Source organism: Camellia sinensis, chromosome 13 (genome assembly GCF_055761805.1).
Source record: "Camellia sinensis isolate YWXY chromosome 13, ASM5576180v1, whole genome shotgun sequence".
Taxonomy (NCBI): domain Eukaryota; kingdom Viridiplantae; phylum Streptophyta; class Magnoliopsida; order Ericales; family Theaceae; genus Camellia; species Camellia sinensis.
The window spans coordinates 115,425,644-115,445,886 of NC_138973.1; the positions used below are offsets into that span (position 1 = coordinate 115,425,644).

At 35.5% G+C, this 20,243-nt stretch overlaps 1 long non-coding RNA gene across 1 annotated transcript; it reads left to right on the plus strand.

The window, feature by feature from the left end:
* Positions 1 to 683: 683 nt before the first annotated feature.
* On the plus strand, positions 684 to 3,515 carry LOC145806393 (uncharacterized). The gene is made up of 5 exons (XR_014349431.1): positions 684 to 820; positions 1,527 to 1,610; positions 2,323 to 2,424; positions 2,628 to 2,666; positions 3,347 to 3,515. It is a non-coding gene; the product is annotated as an uncharacterized LOC145806393 (long non-coding RNA).
* The last annotated feature ends 16,728 nt before the right edge of the window (positions 3,516 to 20,243 follow it).

Here is a 20,243-nt window from a genome sequence, read left to right on the forward strand (position 1 = left end):
GTGATGAACATAAAAACATACAAATAATAAGATAACATGCGTAAGCAAAAAATCAATAAGATATTGCATACAAAATCTAAAAATTTTGGTTGCTCGTTGTAGGTGGTGGAGACACTGACACACCCTAGTGGGACAAGGTGGAATCCGATGCAAGAACAAATAGGGATACTAGAGATGTTGTATAGGGGTGGAATGCAGACTCCAAATGCGCAACAAATATAACAAATCACAGCCCAACTTGGAAATTATGGAAAGATCGAAGGAAAAAAAATGTGTTTTACGAGTTCCAAAACCACAAGGCCTGCGAGAGGCAGAAGCAAAAGCGCAACAGTGTTGGCCTCAGCCAATGTCCTAGGACTTCATCCATCACCACCACGACCACCACCACTATAGCCACGACAAGGAAAAGGAGATATTGCAACGTTTTTTTTTGGCATTTTTTGAAACGCCATTAATTGTCAACCAATCACAACGTTTCAAAAAACGTTGTCTTAGAACTCAATTTCACCGTCAATTCAATTAAACGTTAAAGAGGGTTAACAGATGCAACATTGCTCACTCTCTGTCGCGAATTTTCTCTCCTTGCTCTCTCCACTGATCTCTCTTTCTCACGAATTCTCTCTCTCCCTGCTCTCACGAATTCACTCTCTCCTTGGTCTCTGCACTGAAAGTTGTCGATGAAGATGTACGTTTGAAGCCTCTCTCCTTGCTCTCTCCACTTAATTGAAGGCTCTCCATGGAAATTTTTTGAGGGCTCTCGAGTAGGGTTTGAAGGTTGATTATACCAGATTTGCGCTTCTCTCATTCTATTCACAAATCTGTAAGTTATCATCATTTCGGACCTGTATATATATATATATATATATGCATATGTTTTGTTTGGTTTGTCAATTTCTATGCCCTTTCTCTAAATTGATCCATAAACTAATTTTATAATTGATCCATAAACCCTAAAAAAATGAAGGGAGTAAAGATCATAAAACACTGTCTTTCAATTGATTATTTTATATGCAGGCTCTGATTTTGATTCCCATCTAACTCTGTCCAGATTCCACCACACCACCCCACCCCCCCCCCGGCGCGGGTTATTGAAGGGCTTTCATTTAGCTAATTTTCTGAAGTGTAGTTGTAACCATGAGGAAATTAATACTTTTCAGTGCCAACATGGTGGAATTCTTGGAAAATAGCTTTTATTTTTATTTATTTTTTGATAAGCAAGATTTTAAAATTTTGATGAAATAATACAGTCCCTAATATTGGGATTCCACATTATGTAGCTGGGTTCTAGTATCTTGGTCTGATGCATCAAAAAAGACAAGATGCATAAACTACATGCTGATTTGGGTCAAATTTGTTTATTTCATTTCATTGACAAGATGGAAATGGTTCTGGAATTTATTGTTATCTAATATTTTCCTGATAACCAAAGCGGATACCTTTTGCTACTAGTTCTTTCTGTTTCTCATTATGCTTCAGCCTTTGAGGAGCTGTCTTGTCTTTCAATCTGAATTTGAAGAATCACGCAGGGCGTAGGAAAAGCATAAAATGAGTTGAAACAAGGAGAGCCAACAATTGAACGCTTGTTTGATTTGACCAGGTTCCAATCCAAGGTAAATTTTTGGTTTAATCAACTTTGGATATTTTCAGTTTCTAATAAATATGGTTAGGCATAGGCATTCCCTTGAATATAGACAGCCGATAAATGAAAAATAAAAATAGAGCAATGAAGTGTAAACCTTAGGTATTAAGGACATCGGTAATTTTCAGTTTCTAAGAAATATGGTTAGGCATTCCCCATGAATAGACAAGTCGATAAATGAAAAATACAAACAGAGCAATAAATGTAAACCTTAGGTATTAGGGACATCAAAGGCATTCCACTGGTGTGAATGTTTACTGGTGTGAATGTTTTTACCTATTGCAACAAAAGACTTCTGGAATTCATGGCACCTTTTCATTTACTGGTGTGAATGTTTTTATCTATTGTAACAAAAGACTCTTGTTTGTTAGTAGCACAGCTATATTTCACTGGTTAGGAAACTTTGAGAGGGTACTCCAGTTTATTGGAATGTGATAAGGTTGTAATCTGCTGTACTTTGCTGCTCTATAAAAATAATTAGACCTTACTTCGATAACCATATATATATATAGAATTCGTCCTGCAAATCACATGCATGAATATGCTCAGCAAATTTAGAACTTAAAATGGCCATTGAATTTTAATTAGTTTATGTTCATCAAATGTCTTTTACGCTGATTTTTAGTAATTAATTATTATTTTTGTTGGATATAATATTTATCTTTGTGTGTGTTGATTTTCAGTCACTCAAGCTATTTCAGCCCAGGTACATAATTGTAAATTACCTTGATTTTTTTATTATTGTCTTCCTCTTTCAAGGTCCTCGTCTAGGGTTTTCATCTCAGGTACCCTCTCTCTCTCTCTCTCTCTCTCTCTGGGTTTTACCTTCGGATCTTTGTTTTCCTGTGTTTTGTTTTTGGCTTCTTCATTTAATCTTTATAGATGAAATATTAATTTTTGACTTAAATTGGTTGAATCAGAAGGAAAATGTTCTTCTTATTGAATAAAAATTGATTCTTTTTTATTGTGGTTTCTGTTGTGGTGACAGTACATAAATCTGAAGAAAGGAAAAAGTTTCAGCCATGAGGTATGCCAATTTCTGATTTTGTTATCTGGAGTTTCTTTGGTTCTGCTTATGGTGTCCAATTCATTCCAAAAATTGTAACAAAGTGTATTTGTTTTTCTAAATTGTTTGTATAAATTTTGTAACTTTATTAATCTTAGGGTCTATTTTGCTGCTCATGGTTCAATGCATTTAATATGAAGTTGGGTGATGTGGGTATGACTGAGATTTTTACCATCAACTAAAAAAAAAATAATAATAATAAAAAAATAAATAAATAAATAAATAAAATCTTTCTTTATGATTGAGCCTGGGATTTAAATTTTTCATTGATCTTTCTTAGAAAGTGGAACTTATTAGTTTATTGCTGTTATCTTCTTCACAAATTTGAATGTGTGTTGTTAGCTTGTTTAAATTTATTTATTATTATTATTTTTTTTTTGTAGATTTTTAGGGTATGCTCCAGCTTATACCCAGATTAACACATTTTATTAGTTTTCGTGTATTCTAGGCACTAGCATTTTTTTTAAAAAAAATTTCTGGCTATGTTGTATCGAAGTCAGTGTATTTACATTTTATAGTCATCTAATTCAAACAACTAGTATGCATTCATTTGCTCTTTTTACATTTTAGAAACGCAGGTGTCTCTATTGCTACTTTCCATTTTATCCTTTCTAACGCGGCTACTTTTTCCTCTTCTACAGTAAGCTTCAGAGTGATGCCTTGAGGGAAGCCATTACCAAAGTCTCTCTCTGTACTCATGTATATATGTATGCTTATAATTGTTTGTGTTTTAGTAGCTGTGATTATGGCACTGATGGTGTTTCTATTGACAAGTTGCGGGTAAATTGGCTCAATGTTCAACTTGAAAAATGTCTCTTGTTTCAAGCATTTGACCTCTGCGAGAAGTCCGTGCTACATTCTAACATTCTCTTCATCTGTGTTTCTCATGGCATATCTGCCTAGCCTTGCTCTTTCCCTTGGCATCAACCACAGCCACATCCCCCTCCGGCACCATCTCCTTCTCTGCCTACCCCAACCCTCACCACCAAACACTATCACCTCTTTCCACTTCATTGTCTATTCCCAACAGCCGAACACCACACCAACCACGGTTCCAACGCTACCACCACAAAAACAACCCACCACCAAAGCCTCTATCAACACCACCACAATCTAATCACCACCAACATTAAACTCAGTAGCTAGTATTACGGATGAATTAACCAAAATTCTTCTAGTGATGATTAGAGTCGATTATTTGATATTTTAATAACTCAGTACTTTTCATTTTTTACACTACTCTTTAGTTCTTCTCAATCAAACTTGAAGAACAGCTGACATGCAAGTATTAAAGCAACTCAGACCTTTGATTGTTAATAGAGATGTCATAATAATGTTGTCTGAATGGAAGAGAGGGAAGATGCATAGGGCGGTACTGTGGGGAAGTTGGAGGTGGGTTCGGTGGTGGAGTGAGTTTAATGGTGGTGATCCTGTGGATGGAGATCTCCATTCATGTCCTGGGTTTGTATTGAAATAGTGTTAATATATATTGTGAAGCTATAGAGAAAGAAGGATGGGTCGGATTGGCATTGGGAACAAGAAAGAGATACTACCAACTGGCTGAGGTGGCACACCGTAATTGGGAACAGGAAAAAGTTAATTCCTTTTAGATTTATTCATCCACAATAATGTAATAAGAGAATTGAATTTTATATTAGAGAAAGTTATTAAAAAGTCCAACCGAAACAGGGTATAAGTCATTAGGCCCAGTAGATATTTTTGTTTGTTGATGATAGATTCACCCTTGTGAAATAGTTTGGTGAAAAATCTTTTTGTTTGTTTTAAAGGATATTTAGTTTCTAATTTTATTCTATTTTTTCTGTCGGTTCAAAACAGATTGTCTTATCTCTCACTTTTTTTTATTTTTTATTTGTTGCAATCTGTTTCTTCATCATCATCATCAATAATTTTTATTTTTATTTTTTTCTGTCTATTCAAAATAGATCTATCTTTTTGTCATTTTTTTTATTTGTTGCAAAATAGATGGGCCAGGGTTTGGAGGATTTTGACCATTCTTGATAGGATAAGAGGCCTCCATTGCAATTCGACATTTTCCAGTGTAACCCGCATTACGCTCCATCCTGATGTGGCCACTCTCTCCCCAGCTTGCACCCCATGAATTCTTGACAATCCAGTATTTCACACCATTCTTTGTACCATATCCAACAGCAGTAACACCATGGTCTAGCGTTGTCCTGCATTTCGCTGAGAATGTACCCTGAAGATATAGTAAATAAATGAAGGATTAGATTGCTCGGGTATTTCATCAACTTCCAACAACTTACCACTGTGCTGCTTCAATGCCTCTACTTTGTGTTCGAAGAGGAATTTCAAAAAATTTGTAGTCAAGTAGTCAGTGTAAGGCAATCTGGTCATCTACAATAAGTACCATCGAACTCATTTCTGATGGATTGTTGAATCGTTTGGGACATGGAGGGATTTATAAAATGAGTGAAGCAATTGTTTTCACTAGAACAAAAATATCATAGCAGCACAAACGTTTATATAATTGGATAACAATCTTTATGTCATGTACAAATAATCTACACACAACTGCAATTTTCTAAAGATGCAGGCTTTCTAAATTCAAATAATTAAAAGATTTACCATCATCATAATCTAAACTTCCATACAAAAACCAAGATAGAAACTTACAGTCATAGAATTGGAATGCCATGCCACCAGCTTCAATGGCAACACTCACGGGTTGATTTGCCACTGCCTTTTGCAATGCCTTCTCGTTGTTTTCAGGAACATCTTCATAATCATCAATTGTAACAACCTTTGTATTTTTCTGTACAAACAATAATTCATTCACAAAGAAGAACTTGATACAAACCCTGTATTGTTCGCATGTCCCATCTCTAGCTTTATAGGGGTATCTTCCTCGCTATCAATACCACCATTCTTAATCCCTTCCACAGCAGCAAATCTCTGACTTTGGACAAATCATTAAGGTTGACTCTCAAGATGGAATCTTTCCCCTTTAATCTACATCCTTTTTAGCATGGAACCTGAGAAGACAATTTTCAAAAATAAGTTTTCAGTTAAATGAGCATTATAGCCTTTGTTATTTTTCAATTTAAAATAGCCATGAATCTTTCAATCTAAGATGATTTAATTCAAATTCCAAGTTAATAAACCAAAAATAAATGTGCAAAAAAAGAAAAATCAATCAAATCAAGAAATTACCTGAAAAAAATCCAAAATGGAAAAAAATAATAATAAATAAACATGGACAGAAATACTATAATCAAGATCAAGCACAAAACTTACAAAAATTCCAAGACGCAAATATCCTACCTACTCAACACCCAATTCCGTAATCCGATTTGCCACATCTATCCAATCTCACACTTGTACCTTTATATCTTCACTAGTTACATCAACCACACGCATATAATTCTCCAAGCTTCAAATTCAATCAATGTAAATGCAATACTAAGTCTATATGCACTAGGTTTCTTTTAAAAATATGAAAGAAGTGTATAGACTAAACTCACTCAATTTCACTCAATTCTGTGTTCAAATTCTGAACAAATAAGCCAAGCAGACATGTATAAAAATGAAACCTATTAAGGGAACAAGGACTCAAAAATACAAAGAATTTTGTTCAGACAATCCATCCTTTCTTTTGAACTATGAGGCCTTGTTAATCCCATGAATTAGTGTAGGATTAGTTATCCAATTAAATTAGTAACATAACCATTTATTATGTATTTATTATTTTATTTTTTTCATACTTGAAATTATAATCCCAACCCCTCTCAATATTAAAAATAAGTTAATTTCGTCGAATTGAATATCCGTCGTACCTGTAATCTGATTAATAAAATTTGCAATCATATATGAGATGGGGAGTCTCTCTCTCTCTCTCTCTCTCTCTCTCTCTCTCTCTCTCTCTCTCTCTAGAGTTTGTGAGATCCAAGCTAGGGGTGGCTAGAAATTAGGAGGAAAGGAGGGGACTAGCGGGGCTGGGGATGGTTGGCTCTAACGGGATCCCTCATTTATTTTCATTCTCTTTCTCTGCATGTTTTGTTAATTTAATTTTATTTTTAATCCAAAACAACGTTCTTTTGGCAATACTCTAGGAACTACTATAAGAAATCTACTCTAGAGGATCCTTGCGCAAAAGGCATAACTCTAATATGTCTAAACATCTTCTTCATGTCTTTCTTCACGGCTAGCTGTTAGCATTGTAATTGAAACTTCCAATTAAGAGCACCAAATCTTCAACAATCCACAACTACAAATGCACACAATTTCCACGTTGGATCTTCTATTCTAATGTTTTGTCCCATTTTTTTGTGTACTATTGGATCGTTTGCAATTGAAAACCAAGCTAAATGACAAGGGAGAAAAATATAGCGACACAAATTGTGAGGGATAGTGATTTTTTAATAAGAAAGTCTGTCCCTAGTTTATTTGTCTCTAATGACGTTCATGACAACGTGTGATAGTATTGGAAGAATGAGATTTTGGGGAACGGAAATTAGATTTTGGGGAGAGAAGACTCAATTCTGTGTCATGCTTTAATCTTACTGTTTTTATCTTTTTCATAACTGAAGTCTAGATAAAGAACAAGATTATGTGTTAAATAGTTTCACAAACAATATGTAAAAATCTATCTCACATTTTAAAAGTATGAATCCTTTCTGTCTATTAAGGGTTGGTTTGAGATGTTCTTAAAAAGTGTACTTTTTGACTTATTGACTTATATGGGTTGGGTTTGGGTTGAGTTTGATGTGATGTGTTAGAGAGGTGATGTGATTTAAATGAGATGATGTGACTTAAATAGGATAGTGACTTTTTGACTTTTTGTATTATTTAGTTTATGCCAAACCAACCCTAAGTCTTGTTTGGGAGTTGTTTTTTTTATTTATTTTTTATTTTTTTATAGTATTTTTTGACTTTTTTATGAGTTGTAAAAAGTGTTTTTTAGAAAAAAAAAAATTCGAAATAAATTTCTGAAAATTAAATGAAACATGGCTAATTTCTTTGATAATGGTTTTTGTTAGCTGTATCAAAAACTATGATTTAAATTTTTGACTTTTTTTCTTAGACTTTTTTTAATTTATTTTTTTTTATACTTGTCAGCTATTTTAATCAAAATGTCAAGTTATCAAACGGCACGTAAAGCGCATAATGGACATTTGGGAAAATAGTAAAAAAAATTAAAAATAAACAAAGTACTAAACTATTTGTCATCATCTAAAAATGCTAAATATTACATCAACTTTTTTCACTCACAAGTACGCATGGCCGTTTCCCCCCGCTTTGCTCCTGCTACATATCCCGCCTCACTCTGCATAGGTTTTCCTTGCTCCGATGAAAAAGTGGGGTGGGTACAAGTTTTGCTTCCCCCCGCTCCTATTATATTTATTAGATATATTTATATGTATATAATAAATATATAATTTAATTTTTTTTCATTATAATAAAGTTAAAACATTAAAATATTATTCTTACTATTAATTTATGCTCATTTATTTTATATCGTATATCTTATAATATTCATTAATTATTGTGAGAGGCAAAAATAAAGAGTTTCATTCCAAGCAAAAAATGTACAAAATCTGAGCAGGATTTGCACATAGTAGCATTAAACCGAGCAGAGACACTTTGACGAGCAAATTAGCAGGTCCATAAGACCAAGGGACTGTTGGAGTATATCTCCTTACTGAAGTTTGAGACCCAATTGGTTTGTTAAAAAATTTTAATTTGATTTGGTTTAGGTATAATATATTTTAATATATTATATCTAATTTTTAGAGATCTAATTTAGTTTAGTAACAATTAGGGTTTGATTACAAAATCCAAGATTCAATAATATATATGTATATATATATATATATATATATTATTTTAGTGCTTCGAAAAATTAGTGAGGCAGTAGCTAATTGATTTCGGTGAAATAGGACTTGAAGATTTGTGTGGCTGCTACAAATTTAATTCATAGTTCTCCAAAAAGTGTTGCGGCTACTATATGGGATTAGTGTTCAATCTTGATGGGTGCCGTTTGGCTACATAAGCTTGGAAGGTTTGTTTGGGTGCATATTTGATTGCTTGAGTGGAGATTGATTTGGGTCTATTATTTTGGCTCTTCTACAACTCTGGTTTCGAAAATTTTTGTTCATCTATTTGGTGAGATCTTTCCATTATGGGACGGATGCTACATGGGAAAAAGATGAGGAAATGCGACTACGCTATCCACATTTGTTTCCCGACGAAGGTAAAATAAGTTTGGAGGACCAAATTTCCTAAAGGGGGGAAGACTGTGATATCCCTGTTCCGTAATATGTTAATTGGTCCTTAATATGAGCATGATTATGCGTTTAATATGATTTTGTGAGCCATTATGTGAAAATATGTAATTTTGAATTTCTATCTGTTCACCGTAGGAATATCTGTTTGATTGTCTGCTTTGGAAATTAAATTGAAGGCCTTATCGGCCATAGAACCCGAAATTGATTGCGCCATTGTGATTAGCGTAATTTTTAGAGCCTACGGTGAAATTTGATTGGAAATTGATTCAGATCAGAATTAGTTGATTTAATTGATGAATTAGTGCCCAATTATTTTTTTATTATTAAATTGGAATTAGTGGGGTTTGTTGTAATAAGGCACTACACCCTCTATTTTCTCTTTATAACTTCATTTGGCTGATTTGAACTCAAAAATAGAGAAAGGGCCGGCTATAGAGAGAGAGGGGGAGGGAATTGTGTAATCTTGGCTCAAGGTTTGGGAATTTGAAGATTAAACTCAAGAAATTACTATAGTTTGGAAGATTGAACTCTTAGGTAAGTGAATTCATGAGTTTAATGTTGTAAATTGTGAATTCAAGTTTGATTAATGGGCAAGAACATGAATTAGTTTGATTATAAGGAAATTGAGTTGTATTTGTTGAATTTAAAGTCAATAGATGCATGCATGTAGGGAATTACTATGAATTTCCATATTTGAGCACAATTTGTATGATCCATGTTGAATTTTTGGTTTAAGTCCATATATTTGATCATATCTTCACCAATTAAGTCGAGGACATTGTGTATATTTCACATGCAAGTGGAAATCATGGGAGTTTGAGTCTTGCATGCTTGAATTTAGTGTGTTGGTGATGAGTTTGAGTCAATTTGGGACATGCATGTGTTTGATTTGTGAAATTGAGCTTCATTGTGTTGTAATTTGGCGTTTATACCATGTTAGAATATGCATATGTGAAGTTTGAGCCAAAATCATGCATTTGGAACCTTTGAATGTCGAATTGAAGCTCAAGAACATGATTTGGATTGTTCAGAATTTTGATTCCCGCTCGAGCAGGGAAACTGACGCTCAAGCGTGAAATTCGTGCTCCCAGTAGTTTCTGCAAACATGGTGCCTGCTCGAGCGTAGAAGTTCACGCTCGAGCGGGGAACCATGTAGAGAGGCCTTCCGCTCGAGTGCCAGAGTTCGCGATCGAGGGTAAATTTGATGCATCCAGTACTTTTGCAGGCCTCAAGGGTCCGCTCGAGCGGGGAAGTCCACGCTCGAGCAGGGACCCTGTTTTCTGAAATTTTGAAAAGACATTCTGTGTTTCATTTTCTGTTCTCTTTCACTTCCAAGTACTCTTTGGCATGCATTGAGCATTGTAATTGAGTAAAAGAGATAAGAATGAAGCCTAAAGAGGAATATGTGAATTTAAGAACAAATTGAATTGTTTGTGACCCTTTTTGTGTTCATGGAATGTGTAGGGTCGAGCTCCAGGGCGAACCAACCAACCAGTCACTGTGAGTAATATCGATATTTTGGAACTTGTCATTTGTCCAATTGTTTATTTCTTTATGAGCCTTATAAGTGCTAGTTTGAGTTATGGACAAATGTTTGCTATGAATAACTGAATGGGCCGAATGCCATTTTGACATAAATGAATGAACGAATGGGCCAGAGGCCAGTTTGACACGAATGAATGGGCCAGAGGCCAGTTTGACACGAATGAATGGGCCAGAGGCCATTTTGACTTGAATGAATGGGCCAGAGGCCATTTTGACATGAATGAATGGGCCAGAGGCCAGTTTGACATGAATGAATGGGCCAGAGGCCAGTTTGACATGAAAGTTTGAGTGGACAGAGGCCAGTCTGACAAATGAAAAATAAATGGGCCAAAGGCCAGTATGTTTGGAACTATAGACACTTGACCTAAATTATGTATATGTATGTTAAATAGAAATATGAATTGGGCCCAAGGCCGTTTGAAGCATGTTGCTCTACATATCGTTTGTATAACTTCTGTATTTGATATTATTCACTGGACTATTGCTCACGCTTATTCATGTGTTTGTAGGTGAGCCAAGAGAAGTCCAGACCCAGCCCCAGTGATGTCTGTGTGGAACAACAAAGGTTTTGAAGAGTCAGCCCTCGCGTCTCACGCACGAGACCCGTCTTCGCCCCGTCTTCGCCCTTTTGTCATTTTGTTTTATTTTGTCATGTGGGCGAAGTCTTTGAATATGGTGTATATAGTTTTGATGGGTTGACTTAGACTATTATGATCTTGTATGTACAGAACTTGGTGTGGTACATATTTTGTTGTGAGTTATTAATGTGCATATGTTTGGTTGTTATGATGTGCTATGTAAGCACAACTCTATGGACAAAGTTTTAAATTGCTTCCGTTTGGCCCTCATTAACTCTGTTAAAATACGTTTGGTTTGGTTTGAGGCCGTAAGTAATCTCATGATTACTGGCCGGTTATGTCCTTAATCCACGGGGCAGGTTCGGGTCATGACATTTATGATAGGAAATCAGCCACCAATAAAGCTTTTCTGTTTTGTAAATTGGTTAATTTAAAATATAAAGAGGGTAGCCCTATTCCGAAACATGTGAATGAAATAAAGAGTATTGTTAACCAACTTGCTTCTGTGAAAATTGTTTTTGATGATGAGTTGCAGGCTTTGATGTTATTTAGTTCTTTGCCCGAAAGTTGGGAGACTTTGGTTGTGACAATTAGTAATTCGGCACCCGGTGGAGTTGTTACAATGGGCCAAGTCACTAGTAACTTATTGAGTGAAGAAACTAGAAGAAAATCAAAGGGTTCCTCTCATTCGGAAGCATTCGTTGTGAGAGGCTGAAGCAAAACAAGGGGGAGAAGTAAGACTCCTCATGATCGTGATCAAAACCGTGACAAATCAAAAGATGGTTCCTTTTCAAAGAAAGACATTGAGTGCTATTATTGCCATGAGAAAGGGCACATGAAGCGAGAATGCCGAAAGGTTAAGAACAATGAGAAAAGGCGCGACAAAAGTGTAGATAAGAAGCAAGAAGGCACAATAGCAGTTACTACCAATGGTGATCTTATGGTCGTTTGTGAAAATGATTGTATCAATTTTGTGGGCCAAGAAAGCAAATGGGTGATTGATTCTGGTGCCTTTTTTCATGTGACTTCTCGAGTTGATTTCTTCACTACCTACACCAAAGGAGATTATGGTGCTGTTCGAATGGGTAATGATGGTTTGTCCAAGATTATTGGCGTGGGTGATGTTTGCTTGGAAACAAATTTGGGCTACAAGTTGTTGCTTAAAGATGTGAAGCATGTTCCCGACATTCACCTCAATTTGATCTCTACTGGGAAGCTAGATAATGAAGGCTTTAACAACAAATTTGGTGATGGAATATGAAAGCTCACAAAGGGTTCTTTGGTGTGGCTAAGTGCAAGAAGACTCATACACTTTATTTGATGCAAAATTTTGTAAAGGTGTTGTCAATGCACTTGAAGATGATACTTCTACTGAATTGTGGCACAAGCGACTTGGGCACATGAGTGAAAAGGGGCTGCAAGTTTTGTTCAAGAAAGAGCTTCTACCCAGTTTGAAAGGTACAGATCTTAAAACTTGTGTTCATTGTTTGGCGGGTAAACAACATAGAGTTTCTTTTCAGAAAAATGTTGCTTCTAGAAAACAAAATGTTTTGGAGTTGATTCATTCAGATGTTTGTGGTCCTTTGAAAGTTAGAACACATAGTGGTGCACTTTATTTTGTTACTTTCATTGATGATTATTTAAGGAAAGTTTGGGCTTTTCTACTAAAAACTAAATATCAAGTTCTAGAAGTATTTAAGCATTTTCAGGCCATGGTTGAAAGAGAAACAGAACAGAAATTGAAGTGCATCCGATCAGACATTGGTGGTGAATACATTGGACCATTTGATGAGTATTGTCGCAACCAAGGTATTCGGCACCAAAAGACAGTTAAGAAGACTCCTCAACAAAATGGCGTTGCCGAGAGGATGAACCGCACCATTGTAGAAAGAACAAGGTATTTGCTTTCACAAGCTAAATTGCCAAGATCTTTTTGGGGTGAGGCAATGAAGATAGCGGTTGATGTGATCAATTTGTCTCCTTCCTATCCTTTGAATGGTGATGTTCCAGAAAGAGTTTGGACCGGCAAAGATGTGTCTTATGAGCACTTGAGAGTGTTTGGTTGTTGAGCTTTTGTTTACATTCCAAAGGATGAGAGGTCCAAGCTTGATAGTAAGTCAAGACAATGTATTTTTGTTGGCTATGGGCGTGATGAATTCGGGTATAGATTGTGGGATCCGGTCGACAAGAAAGTCATTCGAAGCACTGATGTTGTGTTTCTTGAAGACCAAACAATTAAAGACTTTGGCAAAGGTGATCAACCGGAGCCAAAAACTAGTGATCTCATTGACATGGATCCATCTCCTTCATCTTCAGTTGATAATGAAAATGGGGGAGATGTGCAGCCACCTATTGAAGATGTGGAGAATAATGCTAATTCTAATGAAGTTGAGCTAGAAATTGAGGAAGAGCATCCAACTCAAGAAATGCCACCACAACTTGAGTTGAGGAAATCTACAAGGGACCGACAACCTTCAAGAAAGTATCCTCCCAATGAATTTGAGTTGATTTTCGATCAAGGGGAGCCTGAAAGGTACCAAGAAGCAATTGAACATGCAAAGAAAGATGATTGGAAAAATGCAATGGAAGAGGAGATGAATTCCTTACTTGAAAATCACACTTATGATTTAGTGAAGTTGCCTAAGAGGAGGAAAATTTTGAAAAATAAGTGGGCTTTCAAATTGAAGAGTGATAGCAAGAATCTGAGGTACAAAGCACGTCTTGTTGTGAAAGGCTTTGAGCAAAAGAAAGACATTGATTTTGATGAGATTTTCTCACCGATTGTGAAGATGTCTTCTATTCGGGTAGTACTTGGCATGGCTGCAAGTATGAACCTTGAAGTTGAGCAACTTGATGTGAAGACCGTATTTCTTCATGGTGACCTTGAAGAAGAAATTTATATAGAGCAACCGGAAGGTTTTGTAAAGAAAGGGAAAGAAATTTTTTTTTGCAAATTGAAAAAAAGTTTGTATGGCCTCAAGCAAGCCTCGCGGCAATGGTACAAAAAATTTGACTCTTTCATGATGAATAATGGTTTTTCCAAAACCATTTCGGATCATTGTGTGTTTGTGAAAAATTTTCCGGATGGTAAATTTATTATTCTTTTGCTTTATGTTGATGACATGTTAATTGTGGGTTAAGATTCTACCATGATAAACAGGTTGAAATTGGGGTTAAGCAAGTCTTTTGCTATGAAAGATTTGGGATCGGCAAAGCAAATTATTGGTATGAAAATTGTTCGTGATCACAAAAAGGGACTGATTTGGTTGTCTCAAGAAAGCTACATTGAGAAGGTTCTTGAGAGATTCAACATGGATAAAGCAAAGTTGGTTGGTTGTCCACTTGCGGGTCACTTCAAGCTTAGTTCGAATCAATGTCCTATAAGTAAGAAAGACAAGGAAGAGATGCAGAAAATTCCTTATGCTTCAGCAGTTGGTGCTTTGATGTATGCCATGGTTTGTACAAGGACGGATATTGCTCACGTTGTTGATGTGGTGAGTCATTTTCTCTCTAATCTGGGTAAAGAACATTGGGCAGCGGTAAAATGGATTCTAAGATATCTTCGAGGGACTTCAAAGGTGTGTTTGTGTTTTGGGGATGGTAAGCTAATGCTTGATGGGTTCACGGATTCTGACATGGCCGGTGATGTTGATTCTAGAAAATCTATTTCACAGTATTTGATGACTTTTGCAGGGGGAGTTGTGGCATGACAATCTAAATTACAAAAATATGTTACTCTCTCAACTACCAAAACTGAATTTATTGCCATTACGGAAGCTTGCAAAGAAAAGTTATGGTTGAAGAAATTTTTGCAAGAGTTGGGTTTAAAGCAAGAAAGGTATGTGCTTTATTGTGATAGTCAAAGTGCTATTCATTTGAGTAAAAATTATACTTCTCATTCGAGATCGAAACACATTGATGTGAGATACCACTGAATTCGTGATGTGCTAGATTCGAAACTATTACAACTTGAAAAGGTTCACACAGTTGATAATATTTCAGATATGTTGATTCCGACTTTATCGAGGGACAAACATTTAAAGTGTCGAACTTTGGCGGGTATGGTTGATGTCTCCACCTAAGTCGATAGGGGGAGAATTGTTGGGGTATATGTCCTTATTGGAGTTTGAGACCCAATTGGTCTGTTAAAGAATTTTAATTTGGTTTGGTTTATGTATAAGATATTTTAATATATTATATCTAATTTTTAGAGATCTAATTCAGTTTAGTAACAATTAGGGTTTGATTACAAAACCCAAGATTCAATAATATATATATATTATTTTAGTTCTTCGAAAAATTAGTGAGGCAGCAGCTAATTGATTTCGGTGCAATAGGACTTGGAAGATTTGTGTGGCTGCTACAAATTTAATTCATAGTTCTCCAAAAAGTGTTGCAGCTGCTATATGGGATTAGTGTTCAATCTCGGTGGATGCCGTTTGGCTACAGAAGCTTGGAAGGTTTGTTTGGGTGCATATTTGATTGCTTGAGTGGAGATTGATTTGGGTCTATTATTTTGGCTCTTCTACAACTCTGGTTTCGAAGACTTTTGTTCATCTATTTGGTGAGATCTTTCCTCTTGTTTATTTGTGATTATTTGGAATTCACCTAAGGGTGGTTTTGTGAGACCATTCGTGTCTCGTTTGTAATCGTTTGGAAACTTCTTTGGTTGATAGTGGAATCGGATTTCGATTCCGTGGATGTATCTCACATTAAGAGAACCATGTAAAATTCTTGTGTTGCTTTTGATTTAATTTTTCCGCATTAGTTTTTATTCCCATTGACTGATTTACTTGTGGAGAATCACATATTTTCCCTAACAGGGACGAGGACTAGAGGTGTAGGTCCAGACATGCAGGTTCAAGACTAGAGGACCAAATTCAGAGGTCTAAGACTAGAGGACTAGATTCAGAGGTCCAGGTACAAACATGCAGGTTCAGGATTAGAGGACCAAATCCAAAGGTCCAAGACCAGAGATGAATAGGAGACCAGGACCAGAGGTCCACATCCAGACATACGAATCTAGGACCAGAGGACAAGTCTAGAGGTCCAAGGGACCAAGCCTAGAAAGCTAGGTCCAGAACGCATAGCCCTAAGGGGCAAACTTGGGCAAAGCTTGGTCCTTACTTTATGGGCCAACTACTCTTAGAAATCTGCACTAGTAGAACATGATCCAACAAAAAGTTAGCTGAACGTGAGTAGTGGCAAGGAAAGTGGAACCAAGTCCAACAGTCACTTTAAAGGCTATATACACCAAGTGAAGAAAAAAAAAAGGCAATTAATTACCACCACTTTGGATTGCTCTTATTCTTAAATTTTCTTACTCCATAACTTTCAAGTTTACTAACTTAAGCATTAGAGAGTCCCCTTGCTGCCCATCAGCCGAGCTCTTCATATTTTTTTGAGTGTTTCAAATGAGGTTCAACTGTGTGCATGCTTGGGCGCTACCACAATTAACGTGGTTCAATTTTTTTCAACCATAATTTGGCATTGTCTATGGGAAACTTGAAATGAAAACATTTTTCTACCTTTTGCTAGTTTCAGTTCATTCATTTTTCAATCATCAATGGCACCAGAAAATGTCATTCTACTAACCGGTAAAGAACATGATGTTTTACACCCTCAGTTTAGCAGAGGCACCCATTAGACATAGAAGCTCCATGCGAACAATGTGAGCATGAAGTTCACGACCAGACCATGAAAAACCAAGCAGAATGCAACATCTTGTTGTATGAGTTAGTTTATAGAGACAAAGTCATCAATACAATGGAAAAATGATTCAAAGAATTGTCTGAATAGGTAAGATCTTTAAAGCAAAGTCAAATTCATTCACAAATTAGGAGGCAACACATTGCCCTAGAAAAAGGCCTTCATGCCAACATAAAGGGCAGCTCAGGACTAGAAATCAGCTCGGACTGAGCAACCAAAATCAACTCAGATCAAGCAACCAAAATTCGCTCAAAAAAACAGCATGAATCAATTCAGACTGAGCAGTATCCGAACAAAACATCTTTCTCTTGTACTTGTCTGAACGAAACATCCTACTTCAAGACCTATTCAAGCAGAACATCCTGCTCTCATACATATCTGAGCATAACAGCGTGCCCCAATATTCATCCGAGCAAAACATCCTACTCATGTACCTATCCGAGCAAAATGACGTGCTCCAACACCTATCCAAACAAAACTGCCCACTCCAGCACCCATCCGAATAGAACAATGGAGTTCAGCACCTATCTAAAGAGCATTTGAAGGAATTGTAGTCTGGACAATAGAACTGAGGCCTACTCCGATCACTTCTCCTTTCAGTAAGAGGATTAACAACATGGAGCCTCCAAAAATTTTAACATCCCAGAGTTTGAGCTCCACAATGGTCGATCAAATCCTTTGGACCATCTTCGTCACTACCGCCATGTAATGTCCCTTTGAAATAGCACTCACATGCAGGGTATTCCCATCCAGCCTAAGGAAAATAACCAGCCAATGGTTTGACAAGCTTCATGAAGGGTTTATTGACGGCTGTCAATAATTGTCAGAGAGTTATGTGAAGCGCTTTGTAACATATTATCTATAATTTTTTTTATTAATATTATCATTCTTCAACTCACAAAATTAACCTATCTTTTACCCAATCTGTACTACCTCCTAATTTGCTCTGTTTCCTACCCCGCCCCTGCCATCCCCGATTTGTTTCATCCTCAAAATGATACAGGCCAGGAGCGGTTCCTTCTAACTCACCTCAAACCTGACCCGTGACCCTTCCCACTAGCAAGAAAACAACTTTTTTAAGAACTACTAAAAAAGTCAACCTAAACCCAAATCCACCTTTAATTCAATGAATTTTGGAAAAAGAAAAATGGAAAGAGAGTAAGAGGACTTTAATGGAAATTTTATTTAAAAACCAAAAAAAAAAAATGTAAAACTTATTTGATATTTTTTACTAAGAAAATTGAAAAATATTAGATAGTTTTTTTTAGTAATTTAATTTGGTTAGGAGAGGAGAGAGGAATGAAAGTCTACATACATTAGGGCATTAAACATTGATTAATGAACTCAGGTTGATACGTAACGACAATTAATAAGGCCAACCAACAAGGGATGGCTTCGACCAATACCATTTTGTCACGTGTCAAATTAGTGGTTTTGAGCAACATTAATCTCGCGGTTATATTCAAGACAAGAGGAAATACATAAAGGAAAAATTATTAGGAGCTCCTGAAGTATCATGTGTTTATGTTGTTCACTACACAGAGAGGGAGAGAGGGATAGAGGGAGCTAGTTGTGATTTTATGGCTCTCCTGGGCATTTATAGTGAGTGATTTAACTCCAAACAAATAGACAATTTTTGTATGACTAAAATGTTTAGCAGTTTTTGAGATGTTTGGCGATTGAGAAAAATTGTTTAGTTAGAACTTAGAAGTGATGTGAAATTTACTCAAATTGGAGAATATGTTTTTAGATATAATGGGCATTTTGTGGAAAATATAACAGCATTCACATCATTTGAGAGATACATGCATTATATTCTATATAATAGATAAAATAGAATAGAAAAATGTTATGGATCCTAAATAAATTATTAAATTTTATACTAAACCTCTCACATGAGTGTGTGATCCACACATAAATTACTGAATTTTCTTCTAAACTTCTCACATGGGTATGTGACCCACAGAAGTTTGGTAAAAAATTTAATAATTTATTTAGAATCTCTAACATAACTCAATAGAATAATAGACTTCTACAAGTGGGCACACAATAAATCAACACAAACATGTGTGGAATTCAAAATAATTATAAAAATTATTTAAAACAGTTAAGATGTGAGAATCATAGAATTATAATATGTATAAAAGTATTTTAGAAATACAAAAATCGTGACAAATAGACTTCTACATGTGGGTACATAAACATGAGTGGAATTTAAAATAATTATGAAAATTATTTGAAACAGTTAACATGTGAGAATCATAATATGTATAAAAATATTTTTGAAATACAAAAATGGTGACAAATAGACTTCTACATTATAATTATGAAAATTAGTTGAAACAGTTAAAATGTGAGAATCATAGAATCATAATAGGGTAAATTACACTTTGCACCGTGAAATTTTGTATCAAATCTCACTTTGGTCTCAATACAAGTGTCAATATTCCCCTTTTATTACTACATTGTTTAAGTCTTTAGTAGTATCCATTCATGTAACAAGTATGTCATTACGAAATGAGGGTAAAAGAGAAAAATCATTTCAATTTTCCATTAATACGTAATTTGTCCCACGTGATAAGCACATGAAAGTTATATAATATAACATGCTATTTGGGAACCCAGGTTTGGGGATAAAATAGCATCAAACACTGAAAAAGCCAAATAGTCTCAAACAATAGCCTAAGCCACTAACGTATATTAAATAAATAAATAAATAAAGAGATAGCCTAAGCCACTGTCACGTTGACAACATACCACTATAGTTAGTAAATAACAATTTTGCCCCTTTAGACTAATTTTGGAAACGTGAATGTCTTAGGTTAGCAACAAATTTGTCATTTTAGCCTCAAATATCATTTCACACATATTTTTTTAATACAACAATTAACCAAAAAAATTCAACCCAACTGCCCAAACACAAAAACTAAAATAGCCTATTAAAATAGCCAAATAGCCAAAAAAAAGTAGCCACTTCCCAAACGAGGCCTATATATATGTTCATACACTGAAAATTGGGACAAAGATGCAAGATAATAGAGATTTTGAAATTAAAAAAGGCAGCAGAGAAATGAAGATGAATAGAAAGAAGAGAATTTATATTAAATTATGACTGTATTAAGCTAAAATAAAATGCAAACTGTGAACGATTAGAGGATTAAACTTAAGTTTCCGTTTATTCCTCTTCGTTCCTCTTCGTTTCTCTTCGATTTCTCTACTGCCAATTTTAATTTCAAAAGCTTTGTTATCTTGCCTCTTTATCCCATTTTTCAGCATATGAACATATATATGTATATATATTGTGTTATATAACTCTCACGTATTTATCACATGGGACAACTGGTGTATTAGTGGGAAATTGGGATAATTTTTCTCTTTTACTCTCATTTTGTAGCCACATACTTATCACATGACTGGATTCTATTAAAGACTTAAACAAT